The sequence below is a fragment of the Aquarana catesbeiana genome, linkage group LG03 (assembly GCF_042186555.1).
Source record: "Aquarana catesbeiana isolate 2022-GZ linkage group LG03, ASM4218655v1, whole genome shotgun sequence".
Taxonomy (NCBI): domain Eukaryota; kingdom Metazoa; phylum Chordata; class Amphibia; order Anura; family Ranidae; genus Aquarana; species Aquarana catesbeiana.
The window spans coordinates 646,128,744-646,147,400 of record NC_133326.1 but is presented as its reverse complement, the minus strand read 5'-3'; the positions used below and the strand labels follow the sequence as shown (position 1 = coordinate 646,147,400).

General features: G+C 42.2%; 1 protein-coding gene across 1 annotated transcript in view; it reads left to right on the top strand.

Moving 5' to 3' along the window:
• Positions 1-324: 324 nt before the first annotated feature.
• LOC141134704 (beta-1,3-galactosyltransferase 2-like) overlaps positions 325-18,657 on the top strand; it is a 57,728-nt gene continuing 39,395 nt past the window's right edge. Inside the window, exon 1 of the mRNA XM_073624144.1 lies at positions 325-452. The gene's annotated coding sequence lies outside the window, so the exon portion shown is untranslated. The remainder of the gene's footprint in view (positions 453-18,657) is intronic.

Sequence of the window (18,657 nt, the reverse complement as noted above, 5' to 3'; positions counted from 1 at the left end):
CACCAAGCATTGGCTCAATTACTGCAAATGAAGGTTTCTTTTATTTGGGAGTTTATGTTCAGAATTAGCATGGAATTTTTGGTCGGATTAAGGTGAATGTCCCTCCACTGGCACCGCTAACAGCAGCCAATAAGCCTTTCTGATTCTTCTTTTTATTGTCTCTGCTCCGTGATCCCTGATTTATTGGAAAGCAAAAACAGTATAAATATATAGAGAGGAAACGCTGAGCTTGTTCTTTCCTAAATCCACTCAGCTCCCCTCCCCTACTCGGTGCACAGCTGGTACAAAGGACCGTCTACTACTTTAAACATTAGCAGGGCACACCGAGAACTGAAACAGGTCATAATATCATGCCATTCCGGGAACACCAGAAGAATGTAGAGAGGAAGCCTTAAATACTGCTGGAAGTTCTACTCCATTGAAGAGAAAGCAAAACTGGATTTTACAGTCTGGTGAGTGACTTAGAAACGCTTATGGCCTTAACAAATCTACTAAATATGGTTTGTATGATACAATGACCTCATAAATTCCCTTTCTGTTAAAAAAATATATTTAAAGTGTATGTTCGGTCAAAACTTTTTTTAGTTTTGCTTAGAGTGGGGAAAGGTTAGAGGCCTTTCAGGTTTTTACTGCTAATTGGACACCATTAGATCTTCCTAACTTTCTGTCCTACTGACAATGTTTTGCCAGACAGGAATTGAGGGGAACTCCCCAAAAGTGACACAGGCAGAGATTTTTAAAAAAAACATTTTCTATGGAATAGTAAAGGAGGGCTAGAACACGTCAAATTTTTATCTGTGTCCCTGTTGAGGACCAGCAACGGCACTAGAACATAGCCATTGTTGTGCAGTATGGTGGCAGCAGTGCCAATGAGCTGATCTCAGTGCATTGCACTTTTTAGGTTTTTTTTCCAAAACAAACTCGATTGAAATGCCACAAAGTGATATTTCATTGCAGTGTTTGTTACCCCAACATTTCATATTTCTGATATGTGTCTGCTGTACCATGTACTTGTATGAGAAAGTATCCTGCTCTCTTTGTATTTGTTTCTTTGTGTAAAATCCCTGGTGTTCCTGCCAGTCCCTTTGCTTTCCTATTAACAACTGACCACACTAAACAGGAGGGCACAGTTCTCCAGCTGTGCTGGGAACTTAGATTGCTCTCTTTCAATGATCAGACAAGTCCTGACATGCCTTCCCTGCACAGCCATTTACTGGGAAGATCAGTGTGCTGTTGCTTCTCCTCCTTATGAAGCTGAGAACAGAGGGAATGTGATCACTTACAAAAAAGGGGAAAAAAGGTATATAACATTTTTTTTTTTTTTTTTTTATCTTTACACATGTTTTGCATTTCCTTTCTATTTTAAACTGAATGGGTTGTTTTACAAGGTGATCGTTTACAATCACTTTACATTCTTTAATATCAAGAAATTGGAGGTATAATGGATATGCTAGTGGGAGGCCAACATCCCTCTATTCAACAAGAATGTGGTTTTCCCCTTAGGGTGGGACTTTAAAGACACAGATTTTGAGACACAATAATTAAAATTGAAAGTTTAATAGTAACAAAAATTATTCACATACAAGTATATAAAAAAGTTCAAATATTTAGAGAAGTGTCAAACAACATGAATAAAATTTACATGTCATAGACACAGTTCGTGTGCACAATGAATATGATTGCAAATGGGATTCCTATGCGTTACGGAGTAGCTTTGACTCCTTCTTCAGGGTTAGTCCGATATGCAATAAAGTACAATTTTATAATTTAGAAAATATAGAAACATATATTATGCATCTGTCAATCATAAAATGGCAATATAGGAGGGGGGGGGCATCCATAATTGTTGGAGTACTCACATGCCTATGACACAATGTAAGAGGCCAAAGAGCCATGCTGAAATTGGCCAATATGAATGTTAAAAGATAGAGTGCAGGAAAGAAACAGCCAGGGAAAGTCTGATCAGTGCAGGTGTGTCGCAGAACCACATACATACAAACCGTTACCCGGTGGTGTCACTGCAGATGAAAAAGGGGATATTTGATAGTATGTGGTATATCAAGTTTAAATTAAATGTGCAAATGCAACACCAAAGAATTGGTCCAATCAAATACAGCATTGCATATGACCAGCGCATAGATATACTTTAGAGTATGCTGTGTTTTCTATATCTATATTCTATATGCTGAATCCGTAGTTGTCTTTCAAGCAGTTTGAAACTCAGTATATCTAGTCCTCACCTGAAGCGTTCACAAGGAGTGATAGTGAAATAGAGAAGTTTTATTATATGACACATTTGACAAATCAAGAAAAGCTGCGATTCATCCAATCAAATGAATGTATCTGATATAAACACATATGCATTTTATAAAGTTCAAGGACCCCACATCTGTGGTCCTGTGAGCTTCAGGTGTGGTTCCTGGACAATATAGAGGTAGTGGTTGAAGCCAGAGCCTCATAGAGGTCCTGTCGTTTCTATGTCACTCTTTATATAGGCAGTGGTCAATGGCTATCTAGGAAAGTAAAAGTACAAATAGTATGTATAGGACTATCCTCTACAGAGGGTAGAGCTTAGCAGTATATTTATCCTAGTCCATCCAGCAGAGCCTGGGGCTTGCCTGAAACATAGGTTGTCTGAACGTTCAGTGCAGGTGTGTCCTGCATCCAGTTTCAATGTGTGTGTCCAAGCACCATAGAGGTGAATGGTATCTCACCTCTCTTATATAGGGCCATTGACTGGACCAATAGATCTGCCCCCATATCAACTGGAGACTCACTCCAGGTGTGGAGATAGGAGGCTCTCAGTTAACGCCAGCCTAGTGGGTCCCCGAACGCACGGCGTCACCCCATGCCCACATCCAAGATGGGGGCACTGGCTGAGTGAAGTCATGCGTCACATTCCCACCAACATCCATCCGCTATGACTGCTGAAGGGAGGAGATGGAATATGGCAGTGGGCCGTGCCTCACAGGGGAGCAGCAGTTCATTCGCAATTCACGATTCTGAATGGACTTGTGTCTTTTTTCAACCTGACTATGATGCGCCTGAGCCACTCCTCAATGCCATCAGCGGGGGGTGGGTGTGGATGGAGCAAGGGGGGAGGGGCAATCATGTTGCCATTCTGCACAGCCCTAATACCGCAAGAGATTGTGAGCTGTCAGGGGATCGGTGGGCGAGCCGAGGCTCAATCCAACTGATCCGTGAACCTGACGCTGAACTGCCAACCAATCCAATGCAAAAAGAGAAGAGAAAGGAAAAAAGTAAAACCAAAAGGGGGGGAACATGAAAGAGGGGGTGGGAAAAGAAAAGAACAGGGGAGGAGCAAGACGAGACACAGACATGGAAGGAATGTGAAAAAAGTATGAAAAAAGGGGGAAAAGATGAAGGGGGGAGAGAAAAGAACAGGGGAAGAGCAGGATGAGACACAGACATAGAAGGAGATTTATATAATAGAATAGAAGGATGACAAAACGAGGACAAAAGCACGGGGAGTAATTATTGAAGGACTAGTGATAAATAAGCCAGCCAGTGAGGACTTAGAAGGCCAAAGAGGTTCCCCAAGCCCAGGAAATCCATGGCTAACAATGGCCAATTACAAAAACACAGAAGGAGCACTGTTGTATGAGCAGGACAGGCCCTAACATGATGGAGCAGATAGAGTCCCAGGCATGTAGTAATGAACATCAAACATAGAAGCTGGGTGGAAAGACCAAAGAGCGCAGCACAGCAGTGCCAAACAAATCGCAGGAGCTGTGAGACAGATGTCTGAGTTACTTTTCCATGCCTCCAGATATAAATCCCTCCAAAAAGGGTATGTAATTGACCGCTTCATTGAGGACAGGAAAAGATGCGGCTTTGATAGAGAAAATCCATTTTAATTCCCTCTGGAGGAGGAGATTGTTCCAGTCTCCTCCTCTCAGGTTTGGTTGTACTCTATCAAGAGCCATGAATTTGACTTTGGGAAACTGGCCATTGTGTAGGGTGGTTACGTGTCTTCCCATTGGGAGATCTGGATTACATCCCTTCATGCCCCAGATGTGTTTGGATATTCTGGTGCGGAGCTCAACCTTGGTCTTTCCCACATAGAATGCTCCGCATTCGCATAGCATCAGATCACACCATATGTTTTACAGTTGGCAAAATGTTGTGCTCTGAAATTTGAACTGTTGGGAAGTGTGCATGAGGGGCCCACACGTATATATATTGACGAAAGCTAAACCCTCCACATGTATATGTTCCCTTGCGTTTGCTGGGGTCGCCTTTAGTTTCTCCCTTGAATTCACTCTGGACAACATAGTCTCTGATAGAGGTGGATAGTTTGAATGTAGTAGATGGTGTTTGTGAAACAAATCTCCCTACATTGGGGTCCATGGATAGGAGATGCCAATATTTCTGAATTATTTTTCGTATTTTCGTATGTTGGTTGGAATACTTTATTATAACTCTAGTTGTATCCTCTGATTTTTTTAGCCCTCCTATTGCCATATAGTAGTTCACTCCTAGTTTTTTCCATTGCCCTTTTGTACGCTTTCTTGAGGCACGGTTTGGAATATCCCCTTTCTAAGAGTCTTGTTTGTAAAATGTTGACTTGTATTTGAAAGGTTTTTTCATCTGAGCAATTTCGCCTATTTGGGAGATATTGGCTAAACGGTATTGACGTTATTAGGGACCGTGGGTGAAAGCTGGAGGCATGTAAGATGGAGTTGCCTGCTGTCAGTTTACAAAAGAGGCAAGTTGTAATGGCACCATTCTCACCACGAAGAACTGTGACATCCAAAAACGTCACCTCACATGAGTGATGAAACAGTGAAAGCCAGATTGAATTGATTTCTATTGAGTCTTTCCAAGAAAGTAGGGAGTAACTTAGTGGGGCCATCCCAAATCATGAATACGTCATCGATATATCTGTTCATCAGCCATGAGTTGTGACATGTTGTGCCCTGTCGTATGCCAACCTGTACCTGGGGGAGGGTGGATAAGTTATAAAAGCATTGGAGGAATAATTTCTCAATATATAACTTCTCCTTCCAACAACAAATCAATCCTGCTGTAGTCAAAGCTGGGAGAACTATTATTGTACAAGCTTTAGTTTATAACATAAAAGAAGGGGGATTGAACATATGAGAGATCTGAGAAATGGGGTAAAATGAAAAAGAGGGGGAAGGAAGTGAACAGGAGTGGACAACAGGAGGGAAAGAACACAACAGAGAAACGGAGGAGGGGGGCATTCCAGGGGATATAAATGTCTTTGTTTGTAGCATGCCCAACCACATAAAGCCCTATCTCAAGAGGTCAAAGAGGAGTCAAAATTTGGGGGAGAAAATGGTCCACTCAAGGTTGCCAAACTTTCGTGTAGTTACATACTCTATCCTGTAGGGTAGCTTCAACCTTGGCATGAACCATTGCCTTCATAATTCTATTCTTAATTGATAGGAGACAAAGCAAAGGCATCTTCCTGGCTCTGGCTATTGTCTGTTTAGAGGATGTAGTCATTTGGAGTAATAGTTTGAATTGTCGAAGTCAGCTCCGATGGGTGCAAGTTTAACAAAGCCACTCAAGGGTCCAGTTGAATTTCGATCCTCAACGACTGCGAAAAGATTTGGAAGACATCGTGGGAAAAGGACTGCACAATCTGACAAGTCCACCTTGTATGAAGATGAGTACTCAGAGCCGCGCATCCACGTAAACACGTCAAGAGGAAGCTCAGAAAGCACTTAGCTATCTTAGCCAGAATGCAATACCATCTAGAGGATTTATAGGTAGTTTGGAGGGCTGATATGTTCTTGGTTGCCGAATGGGTAGCTTGCCAAACCTCTCTCCAATCATCCTCTTCAAGTGTCAATTCCAAATCTGCAGCCCAGAGGTCGTCATGTGCCAGCATAGGGCACGGTGGCTGAGATAAGAAATGAAGGTACAGCTTAGAAATAACACCCCTCGCATGTGGGTCGAAAGAGCACAGGCACTTGAAGAGAGACATCTTGTTGAAATCAGTATGTGAGTGGATACGTGTGGCATAAAAATGCTTGATCTGGAGGTAGCAGAACACCTCGGAGATTGGTAAGTTACTTTGTTCCTCTAAGGTCGGAAGGGGCTCAAAGCCTATTGAATTGACCAATAGATACAGCTGTGTTAGTTTTAGGCAGTTTCAATGTTGAAAAGAAGACAGGGAGGCCCGTGCAGGGTAAAATGCTGGATGGTGAAGAAATTAGAGTTTTGGGATATGGGGCAATAGTAATCTATAGTAGCGTTTCAAATCGTCAGAGAATGTAAGGTTACTGGGTTTGTAAGCACCTTGTATTCTTGTGGAGTAAGCCAAAATAAATTATCAACCATAAGCAGGTCACAGTCTGCAGCCTCCAAACTAACCCAGAGAGGTATCGCCCGATGAGCGAGATACTTAAGAAGCTGGGAAAGCTGGGCATCATAGTAATACTTGGCAAAAATTGAGATCCCTAAACCCCCTTCCTGTTTGGAGCGTAGCAAGCTCATATGGGGAAGTCGGAGTCTAGTTGCCAACCAAATATATTGTGAAACTGGGCGCTGCAATATGCACAAGAAGTGGGAAGAAATAGGTATTAGTAGTACTCTAAAGAGATACAAAATTTTGGTCAAAGTGTTTACCCAAGAATAATGTGCATGCAGTTAGCATGCGCTAAGCCACCCCACGACCAGAGTCATCACCACAGTAAGGGAAAAGCCAAATTCTGCTAACAGATTATCCAAGCCACTATTCGGTAGGTAGGTAGCAGGACGTCCCTTAGCTTAGGCTCCAGCCTGTGGGGGTCTGTGGGATTGCCACCTGTTCTGGGTGTATCCTCCTCCAGACAGCGAGATGGAGGAGGATACACCCCGGACGGGTGACAATCCCACCCATTCAGGGTGTTTTTCATCAGCTCTAATACCCAGATTTTAGTAAAATATACATAAATGAGCTTGCTTTGAGTAAATAGATACCAAATTTGTCAAGCATCAAAATGTGCACCCCAGGCCAATTCTGACATTTCTCTCCTACATGTAAAATTCATATTTTTTTTTGCTAGAAAATTACATAGAACCCACAAACATTATATATGTTTTTTTAGCAAAGACCCTAGAGAATACAAAGGCGGTCATTTTTATCTCGCACGGTATTTGCGCAGCAATTTTTCAAACACTTTTTTTTGGAAAAAAGAACAGTTTTAGGCTTTAAAAAAAAAAAAAAAAAACATTAAAGTTGGCCCAATTTTTTTGCATAATGGGAAAGATGAAGTAACGCCAAGTAAATAGATACCCAACAAGTCACGCTTCAAAATTGCACACGCTCATGGAATGGAGCCAAACTTCGGTACTTAAAAATCCCCATAGGCGACGCTTTAAAAAATTTTACTGGTTACCAGTTTTGAGTTACAGAGGAGGTCTAGGGCTATAATTATTGCTCTCACTCTAACGTTTGTGGCGATACCTCACATGTGTGCTTTGAACACCGTTTTTATATGTGGGCGGGACTTACGTATGCGTTTGCTTCTATGTGCGAGCACACGGGGACAGGGGCGCTTTAAATTTTTTTTTATTGTTAATTTAACTTTCTTTTTTTAGTTTGACACTTTAAAAAAAAAATATATTTTTTTGATCACTTTTATTCCTATTACAAGGAATGTAAACATCCCTTGTAATAGGAATATGGCACGATAGGTCCTCTTTACAGTGAGATATGGGGTCAATAAGACCCCACATCTCACCTCTAGGCTGGGAAGCCTGAAATAAAAGAATAAAATAAAACGATCTTGGCTTTCCAGCCAGAGGAGGCGCCATTCGTTTGAATGCAGAGGCTGGGCGTGACGTCATAACATCGCGCCCGGCCTCTGAACGATCATAGAGACTACGGCGACCATCTGGTCCACCGGAAATCTCTATCGTCACCATCCGGAGCCGGCGGATCCTGTGTCCGACTCGCTGATGGAAGCGGCGAGTCGGTAGAAGCACCGCAGGGCGGCGGGAGGGGGGTGTCCCTCTCTCGCCGCCCATAAGTATGATCAAGCGGCAGAACAGCCGCTATGATTGTTTTTATGGTGTAGGAAATCTCCGACAGAAAAAGTTAATATCTAAATGATGCCTGTAGCTGCAGGCATCATTCAGATATACCCCCGCAAAGTCAAGGACATCATATGACGTACCTTGGGTGCGAAGTAGTTAAAATACTCTTCATGTTCATGTAAACATGTGTCCAATAAAATAATACATGGCTCCACCGGTGAAAGGGTTAAAGACCCTGTGAGCACAGAAAAAAATACCTGGTGATCTGGTTAGAAATGTACTCAGCTCAGTGCCTGTTTAAGGACTTATCACAGCATCTCAATCGGATTTAGGTCCGGACTTTGACTAGGCCACTCAAAAACCTTAATTTTGTTTTTTCATAGCCATTCAGAGGTGAACTTGCTGATGTGTTTCAGATCATTGTCCTGCTGCATAAGTGCACTTGAGCTTGAGGTCATAAACTGATGGTCAGACATTCTCCTTCAGGATTTTCTCATAGAGAAAGTGAGGAGTGAGGCCTGCAGTTCTCAAGCTGTTGTTTTGGGTTCTTTTGACCTCCTGGATCATTTTGCTCTTGGAGTAATTTTGGTAGACCGTCCACTCCTGGGAAGGTTCACCACTGTTCCAAGTTCCAAGTTTTCTCCAGTTGTGGATAATGGCTCTCATCGTGTATCACTGGAGTCCCAAAGCCTTAGAAATGGCTTTGTATCCCTTTCTAGATTAATACATGGAAATGACTTTGTTTCTCATCTGTTCAAGAATGATGTGTTGCTTTCTGAGTTCTTTTAGGCATACTTCACTTTGTCAGACAGCTTCTATTTAAGTGATTTCTTGATGCAAAAGATCTGGCAGTAATCAGGCCTGGGTGAGGCAAGTGAAATTTAACTCGGCCTTCCAAAAAATGTGGTCAATCACTGTTCATTCATTGATTTAGCAAGGGGGGGCAATTCATTCTTCACATAGGTCCAGACAGGTTTGGATAGCTTTTTTGCCCTTAATAAAAACTGCATTTTGTATTTACGCTTTAAAGTTTTTAAAGTTTTAGGCTTTAAAAAAAAAAAAAAAACATTAAAGTTGGCCCAATTTTTTTGCATAATGGGAAAGATGAAGTAACGCCAAGTAAATAGATACCCAACAAGTCACGCTTCAAAATTGCACACGCTCATGGAATGGAGCCAAACTTCGGTACTTAAAAATCCCCATAGGCGACGCTTTAAAAAATTTTACTGGTTACCAGTTTTGAGTTACAGAGGAGGTCTAGGGCTATAATTATTGCTCTCACTCTAACGTTTGTGGCGATACCTCACATGTGTGCTTTGAACACTGTTTTTATATGTGGGCGGGACTTACGTATGCGTTTGCTTCTATGTGCGAGCACACGGGGACAGGGGCGCTTTAAATTTTTTTTTTATTGTTAATTTAACTTTTCTTTTTTTAGTTTGACACTTTAAAAAAAATATATATTTTTTTGATCACTTTTATTCCTATTACAAGGAATGTAAACATCCCTTGTAATAGGAATATGGCACGATAGGTCCTCTTTACAGTGAGATATGGGGTCAATAAGACCCCACATCTCACCTCTAGGCAGTGAAGCCTGAAATAAAAGAATAAAATAAAACGATCTTGGCTTTCCAGCCAGAGGAGGCGCCATTCGTTTGAATGCAGAGGCTGGGCGTGGGCGCCCATAAGTATGATCAAGCGGCAGAACAGCCGCTATGATTGTTTTTATGGTGTAGGAAATCTCCGACAGAAAAAGTTAATATCTAAATGATGCCTGTAGCTGCAGGCATCATTCAGATATACCCCCGCAAAGTCAAGGACATCATATGACGTACCTTGGGTGCGAAGTAGTTAAAATACTCTTCATGTTCATGTAAACATGTGTCCAATAAAATAATACATGGCTCCACCGGTGAAAGGGTTAAAGACCCTGTGAGCACAGAAAAAAATACCTGGTGATCTGGTTAGAAATGTACTCAGCTCAGTGCCTGTTTAAGGACTTATCACAGCATCTCAATCGGATTTAGGTCCGGACTTTGACTAGGCCACTCAAAAACCTTAATTTTGTTTTTTCATAGCCATTCAGAGGTGAACTTGCTGATGTGTTTCAGATCATTGTCCTGCTGCATAAGTGCACTTGAGCTTGAGGTCATAAACTGATGGTCAGACATTCTCCTTCAGGATTTTCTCATAGAGAAAGTGAGGAGTGAGGCCTGCAGTTCTCAAGCTGTTGTTTTGGGTTCTTTTGACCTCCTGGATCATTTTGCTCTTGGAGTAATTTTAGTAGACCATCCACTCCTGGGAAGGTTCACCACTGTTCCAAGTTCCAAGTTTTCTCCAGTTGTGGATAATGGCTCTCATCGTGAATCACTGGAGTCCCAAAGCCTTAGAAATGGCTTTGTAACCCTTTCTAGATTAATACATGGAAATTACTTTGTTTCTCATCTGTTCAAGAATGATGTGTTGCTTTCTGAGTTCTTTTAGGCATACTTCACTTTGTCAGACAGCTTCTATTTAAGTGATTTCTTGATGCAAAAGATCTGGCAGTAATCAGGCCTGGGTGAGGCAAGTGAAATTTAACTCGGCCTTCCAAAAAATGTGGTCAATCACTGTTCATTCATTGATTTAGCAAGGGGGGGCAATTCATTCTTCACATAGGTCCAGACAGGTTTGGATAGCTTTTTTGCCCTTAATAAAAACTGCATTTTGTATTTACTCAGGTTATCTTTGTGTAATATTAAAAAAATTTGCATGATCTAAATTATTTGACTGAAAGATACCTAGGACGATGCTAGGACGTTCCTACGTAAGGCCTACTTGTTACTGCTCACCTCCACCATCACAGGAGTGAGCTCTTTCTCTGATTCAAACCCCCTCACTTGCTCTTTCTCTCCTCTAGTAGTTTCGAGCTCAGCGTTTGAGAGCTCACTCCTGTGATGGTGGAGGCGAGCAGTAATGACTAGGCCTCACTTAGCAACATTCTGGGAGTATTCCAGTCAGACTTCATGAGGTAAATTCCCTACACCCATTGCAAGGGCATTATTCAACTTTAGTCAGAGCTGCAGAGTTTATTTTCATCTACAGACTCCCCTTTTCTGCATAGGCAGTTTTTTTGGTAAAGGTGAACTTACCCTTTAATTAAGTATGGAGATCACTTCCCATAATTAGGGCAGATGCCAACACAATAATTGCAATCTATAAGAGAAAGAGAGAAAAGAACAATGATATCACAATCTGTTTCTCCATTAAAATTAAAGTGGTTGTAAACCCTTTACAACCACTTTTTGCAACAGGTAAGCTTATAATTAGGCTTACCTGTAGCTACACTGGATATCTGCTAAACCTGCACGGTTTAGGAGATTTCCCCTGTATTTGCATGTGCCGACATCATCGGCACATGCACACTGAAGCAATGGCAGTACGTGCCGTTGCTTCAGTTAGACTGTGCCGTTACCGGCACAGACTGTGCCGTTACCGTTACCAGCGGCTCCCGTGCGCATGTGCGGGAGTGACGTCTTTGCGGCTCCAGCCGATTACAGCGCCAGGGCCTGCGATACCCGGAAGAAACTCCAGGAGCGATGTCATCGGCCGAAGCGGTGTACGAGGACCGGGGGCTTCAATCTCAGGTAAGTAATTCATAATGAGCTAGTATGCTATGCATGCTAGCTCATTATGCCTTTGTCTTGCAGGTTTTTTTTTTTTTTCTAGGGTTTACAACCACTTTAAAGGAGAAGTACAGCTAGAGCTCGTTAGGCTTAGTCACAGAAGTGCAGTTCGTTCTGCACTCCTGTGACCCATTTTTAGCTGACAGTGGGCCGAAGCCCCCTGTCGGCTGATGTCACAGAGCCGATCCAGGCTGGAGATAGATCATGACCATATGGTCAGGATTCATCCAAGAGCCTGCACTAGCACCTGGAGTCAGCCGTTCCCGCCCCCTCCACAACTAAGCGCTCCAGTGAGCGTAAGGGGGGGAGCAGAGACACCAGCTCTCTGCTCACAGAGCACTGAGAACTGAGCGATTAACAGTGTTTGATCGCTCAGTTCTCAGTCTTAGAGCCGGTGGAGGACTTCAAACTTCTTTTTTAATAACTTCATCATATCACAAAACACAATTACAAAAAAACAAAACAGAAAAACTAAAATGAATGATAGGAAAAGGGGGGGGGGCAGTTTCTAGCCCCCCTTTTCCTCATGGGAGAGCGTCAGGAATGGCAGTTTAAAGTCCCCCCTGAAGAGCCTGAACGCTTTCAGGGGGAACATAGTAGGCTCACGTGGTTATAAAAGGGGTTCCCTGGCTAGCGGGCTCATTCGCCTCAGAAGAGGAGCTGTGGTGTTCTCTCCTCCCACCAAAAAAAAACCCTTTTGTTAATTAATTTTTGCCGCAGCTGTTGTTATGTGGTAAGGTCACCTTTATTAAATTTAAAAAAAAAAACAAAGGGGGACTAGTTGTTTGATATGTTCAATATTTATTAAAAAAAAATTAGTGTTTGATAAATAAAGTTATTAAAGTTGGGAATTGTGTTTTGCAGCCTGAGCCGTAGTGGCTAGGTTAGCTTAAAGCTTTTATATATGTGAATTGATTGAATATTTATAAACGTTTGAAACCAATAATAAACAACCGCGGCCTTTATTATCCAACACTTGTCTGCTGGTATTTATTTTTATTTAAGTTTTAGGTATAATTTCGCCTGCTGTCCCATGCAGACACCACATGTAATGCCCTGTACACACGGTCAGATTTTCCAACGGAAAAAGTGTGATCGGATTGTGTTGTCGGAAATTCCGATCGTGTGTGGGCTCCATTGAACTTTTTCCGTCGGAATTTCCGACACACAAAGTTTGAGAGCAGGCTATAAAATTTTCCGACGAAATCCGATCGGTTAAATTCCGATCGTGTGTACACAAATCCGACGCACAAAGTGCCACTCATGCTCAGAATAAATTAAGAGACAAAAGCTATTGGCTACTGCCCAGTTTATAGTCCTGACGTACGTGTTTTACGTCACCACGTTCAGAACGATCGGATTTTCCGACAACTTTGTGCGACCGTGTGTATGCAAGACAAGTTTGAGCCAACATCCGTCAGAAAAAATCCATGGATTTTGTTGTCGGAATGCCCGATCAATGTCCGACCGTGTGTACAGGGCATAAGAGCTGGTAAGCTCCAATATAGTACATTTTTGTTCTTGGGTTCAGATACTGTTTAAACTTGTTTCTGTATTCTGAAAAAATAAAAGCAATAAAAAAGCATTTTAAAAAATAAAAGCACTGTAGCATGAAGCTAAATTTTGTGCTTTTATCAGGTTGATGCTCATAAGGAAATAAGCATCCTGCATCCTGGATATTGATAGTTTCTATGTAACAGACTGGGTGGCATTGTCCGCTGTCAAGATAAGCTAGCACTTTCACACGACTAAAGAGTTTTTCATGATCCGGCTTCCTACTTATTTTTCAGATATAACCCTGTTTTGTTGGCTGGAAAGCGATGCCTTTCCATGTGCTCCTTGCTGCAAAGGCCAGTTATAGTTGAGGGCAGTGGCCATTTGTTTGTGTTGTTTAAATACTGGTGAAGGGACGCACTGGACACCTTTGCTGCCATAGTAATATGTGCTGGGTGTCCAGTGCGCCCCTGTGTCTTTGAGGGGTGGGCTCCCCTGCCCTCTGCCTATCCATTATAATGCATGAGCTTCCACTGTGGAGGCCCTCAAAATTTAGAGTTAGGACTACAGAAAATAATGGGGTGCCTTGACGGGGCTCTGTAGCTTTTACATGTATTTGCAGACGTGTGCAAACGAAACCCCTGCTTTTAACACATACAGTTAGACAGGATAATTCAGTTGGTTGCAAGCTGGTCGTAATTATAGCTTGGAATTTATTTGGATTTGTTTCGCATGCGTTGCCCTTCTATGTGCTCCTTGCTGCAAAGGCCAGTTATAGGTGAGGGCAGTGGGCATTTGTTTGTACTGTGGAAATGTTAAACTCCAACCAAAACGCTTGTTTTTGTTTTTATCTATACCTTTGTTATCTCCTTTCCTTTTATGCTTTGTTTTACCATTTGTGTGTAAATTGTATAATTTGTGTTTGTTAGTTTTTGTATTGCTGCATGAAAAAAATGCATTTGTTACTTGTATTCCTCTGTTTAATTACTCTGTATCTTCAAAATGGGTTGCACATTTTTGTGTAACTAAACCAATGGTGGAATTTTTGTTAAAAAACTATTGCAAATAACAAAACATAATTTTATTGCCTTTATAAAAGGGACAAATCATTTTTTTTTTGAGTTATAAGCTACTTTAGTTCCCAGAAGGAAGAGCAAATTGTTGTTATGCTAATGTTAATGGAAACATGGCTGTTTTACCATGCTCAAAATAACCAAATCACACTATTTTAACTAGGTGGAAACATCGCCCCCCCACCCAAATCCTATTCAGACCAATGGACCAAAGTAGGTACAGCAGCTTTAATTTCTACACCTTGCACCAGGGTGGCCACTATATACAAAGATGTGCAAGCCCTGTCCATCTCAGCTCGGGTTTCGCACTGTGGAATCTTCACCTTAGGTGCTAGAGAACTTTGCTCCAGCATTGAAAAGAAGCCACATGTAAGCTCTGAATCTCCGTAGCTTACACAAGGTTTAAGATTGTCTTTCTGCCCCTGTTTGACAGCACTGGTCCAGTCCAGCCAGGTTTTAGCTTTGCTCCGGGTGGTTGAAAAGAGATGGAAGTGAAGGAAAGGTGATTATATGCCGCTAGGGAGGAGGACACTAAAGTAGTCGTTACTTTGCCCTCCATCGGCACTTCCGTTTTTCAAACAAGTTGGAGAGATTAATAATATCTCTGTAATTGAGATCCTAAACTTACATACAAGTCGTAAAAATGGATTCCCATATTCCCTGTTGGTTTTTGAATGTATTTAATGTTCTGGGAAATGCAGGAGAAGGAGCTGGAATGTATAGGGAACATCCTTTTTGAGCTTGCAGAGTAACAAAAGTGAGCAAGGTACTATAACCAGCATTCCCAAGAGACGTAAAGACATTATGCAATAGCCCCATCTAGTGGTTAAAAAGTGGATGATATGTTCCATATACTGTATATATACATATGCCAGAAGTTAAAATCATATCATGGTCTTAGACTAAGTATGAGATGTGATTAAGAACATGGTATGATTTTAACTTATGGCATATGTATACACTATATTACCAAAAAGCATTGGTACGCCTGCCTTTACACACACATGAACTTTCGTGGCATCCCAGTCTAATTGTGTTCTTGTTCGTTCGTTACTGTTTTTCAGGTCGCTCTTCACAGGCCTTGCTGTTCTTCAGTGCGTTCTGTTACTTCGTTCTGAGCAGCCGACCGTTTTCTAGCCATGTTGCGTATACTTACTACTCGTAGAGTTTGTGCTGTGCGGGGGGCTTGGTGTTGGGGTCCTGACCTTGACACAAGTCCAGTCCATGAACAGGGTGGGGAGGAGTTCATGGACCAAGAATTGGTTGCTTCAGCGTGACCAGTTCTCTCATTTGCCTTTGCTCCGTGAGAATAATCCTGATGATTTCAGGAACTTTCTCAGGATGACGGACCCCGTATTTCACCGTTTGTTGGCTTCACTGACCCCCTATATCAGCAGGCAGGACACCTGCATGAGGCAAGCCACCACTCCGGAGCAGAGGCTCGTCGCTACCCTGCGGTACTTGGCGACAGGGAGAAGCCTGCAGGACTTGAAGTTCTCAGCAGGCATCTCCCCCCAGGCTCTGGGGATCATTATCCCAGAGACCTGTTCTACCATCATCCAGGTCCTACAGAAGGAGTATATGAAGGTAAGATTTTTATCCTTTAATCTCACATTTTATTGTATTTAATTATTGATAATATATTGTATTTCTTTCCTCATTCCCTAATTACCATGATTGTAATATGCTGTGAATGTCCCCTTTGTTCTCATGCATGCTGGATTTTTATGTAATTTTTTTTAGTCCTTCATACATATTTGCCTTCACTAACCTCCCCAGCATGTTCTCCTGGCCCTATATTCACCTCATGTAGTCACTTAACAATGTATTTTATCAGCTCTGTAGTAGTGCTTTACCCCAAACACCCCGTAAAATGTTTAGAAATCTGATTTGTGCTTTAAATTCAGGCAGAGTGCCAGAGGCTTTTTTTTGTAGTGTCCCCAAATCATTTTTATTAACCCTCCCTCCCCACAACTGCTAAGTCAGCTGATCCCAATTCTCTATCTATCCTCAATCATCTATCTGCTGACTTTGCCAAACCCATACACACTATACCCACCTCTTTTGTGGTCAGATGTATGGATGAATTCCCCAAAGCATGTAGTGCAAGGGCCTGCCTGTATACTTTCAAATGGTACTGTTTAAAGTTTTTGTATCCTATTATTATCTTGATAGGTAATAGCAGAACGTCCAAATGTGCTCAAATGTGTACAGTGTGTATTTATATCTTTGTATTATGACACTTCTTACCTGTCCAGTGGGCTGCCAATAGTGTAACTAAGGAGGGGCTGTTCCAAGTAATATCCTGTATTTAGGCATTCATCTCTCATTTAAGTGGAGAAGGTTACCTGTCCAAGATTCCCCCCCCCTTAATGTTAGAAATGGCCCATGAGAGGGGGGGGGGATATGATAGGTGTACCTTATACTTTGGTGTTGTAAAATTCCCCTTAAGAAATGTTACGTTTTTTTTTTGTTTTCCTCAACAGTTTCCTTCCACGCCACAGGAATGGCAGACTGTGGCCTCCCACTTTGCCCAGCGGTGGGACTTTCCTAACTGCGGAGGGGCAATTGATGGGAAACACGTCCACATCGTCCACATTGTCCCACCACCCAACAAGGGGTTCAATAGTATTGTGATGTTGGCGTGGTGTCGGCTAATTACGACTTCCTGTATGTGGACATGGGGAAGAATGGCCGGATGTCCGATGGTGGAGTCATCGTCCAGACGGAGTTTTACAGGCGTCTCCAGAATGGCAGCTTGGACTTGCCACCTCCAGAAGAGAATTTGGAAGGACTCCCATTCATCTTTGTTGCGGATGAAGCATTTGCGCTGGGGGATCATCTTATGCGGCCATTCCCGATGAGGACCCTCACCCCAGAACAGAGGGTTTTTAATTACCGGCTGGCCAGAGCCAGAAGAGTGGTGGAGAATACATTTGGAATCCTGGCCAGCCAGTTCCGCCTATTTCTGACACCCATCCATATGGCGGAGTATAAACTTAATCATATAATCCTGGCGTGCTGTGTTCTACATAACTTTTTAAGCCAACATTCTGCCAACTATGCTGGCTCAGTTGGGCCTGAGGCCGGAATTCTAAATGAAACAACCGTGACGGCGCTTGAAAGTGGCCGTCCTGGCTTGCCCTCCCTGAGTGCCCGTGATGTCCGGTTAAGATACCTTGAGTTCTTTGCGGGTAGGGGGGCCATCAATATGCCAGCAAATTTGTGAAGCCTTTATCAAATAAAAACAAAAAAAAAAGCTAATCTTTGTTGACATTTACTGCTTGTGTTTGTTTTAGCTGACCCTGACAGAAATGTTGGGAGTCCTGAAAATGGCGTGATTGTGTAACCTTATACAAAGCACTATTGGGTGTTATTTACTAAAGGCAAAGACACTTTGCACTACAAGTGCACTTGAAACTGCACTGAAACTGCACTTGTAGTGCAAAGAGGATTTGCCCTTAGGAAATAACCCCCATTTTCACAGAAAGCAGCAATTACATCACCACAAAAGTGTTGTAGCGTTGAGACAATAATCCACACATTCTTGATTAACAATCTTTTTAATACCCGCACAATCACATATGCATTTAGAAAAGGTTTTTAAAACAAACCAACATGTTTGTTGTATAACAATTTTTGGGGTGGCATTATAAAAAATATAAATGTCCATTTAAGATAAAACAGGCATGTGTAAAACCAACAAGAAAGACACAAATCTTGAACTTACAAAGTTCACATTTGTTAGAACTTGAAGGCAATATCAGACATGAGTATTTAGGAACTGTGTTTGATATTGCATTCAGATGGGGTGAAGTCACCCCAGGAAAAGCCAAATTTGGAAGATGCATACAAATTTGCCAATGTCAACATGTGCTAGCTGCCATCACGGGGGATCAAGGGACGTGTTTTGGGGGAGCAACCCCTTCCTCTCAGCTACTTTATTATTGAGGAAGGGGTTGCACCCCCAAAACACGTCCATTGATCTCCCGTGATGGCAGATAGCACATGTTGGCACACTGTGTGCATCCTCCAAATTTTTCTTTTACAAAAATCGCTAAAACATTTTTAACATTGTAGCACACAAAAAAATAAAGGGATTTGGAGGGGTTTTAAACTCGCCCCAAAACATCAATGATGTTTTTATTTTTTTGAATAACATCATTGATGTTTTTCTTGAGGTTTTCCAATTGTAAATTACACCCCATGATCTCCCCGATCAGGATCTGGGCACTTTCTGATGTGAAAGGATCTGGATCCACAACATCACGATCACCTAAAAAGAGAGAAACAAGCAAAGCAAAAACAGGTATCAAAAATATGCCGGCATCCATCTCTTACCTGAGCCTGTGGTCGCAGACACTCACCTGTTGTGGTGACTAGTTCCACCACGTCTTCCTCCTCCTGCT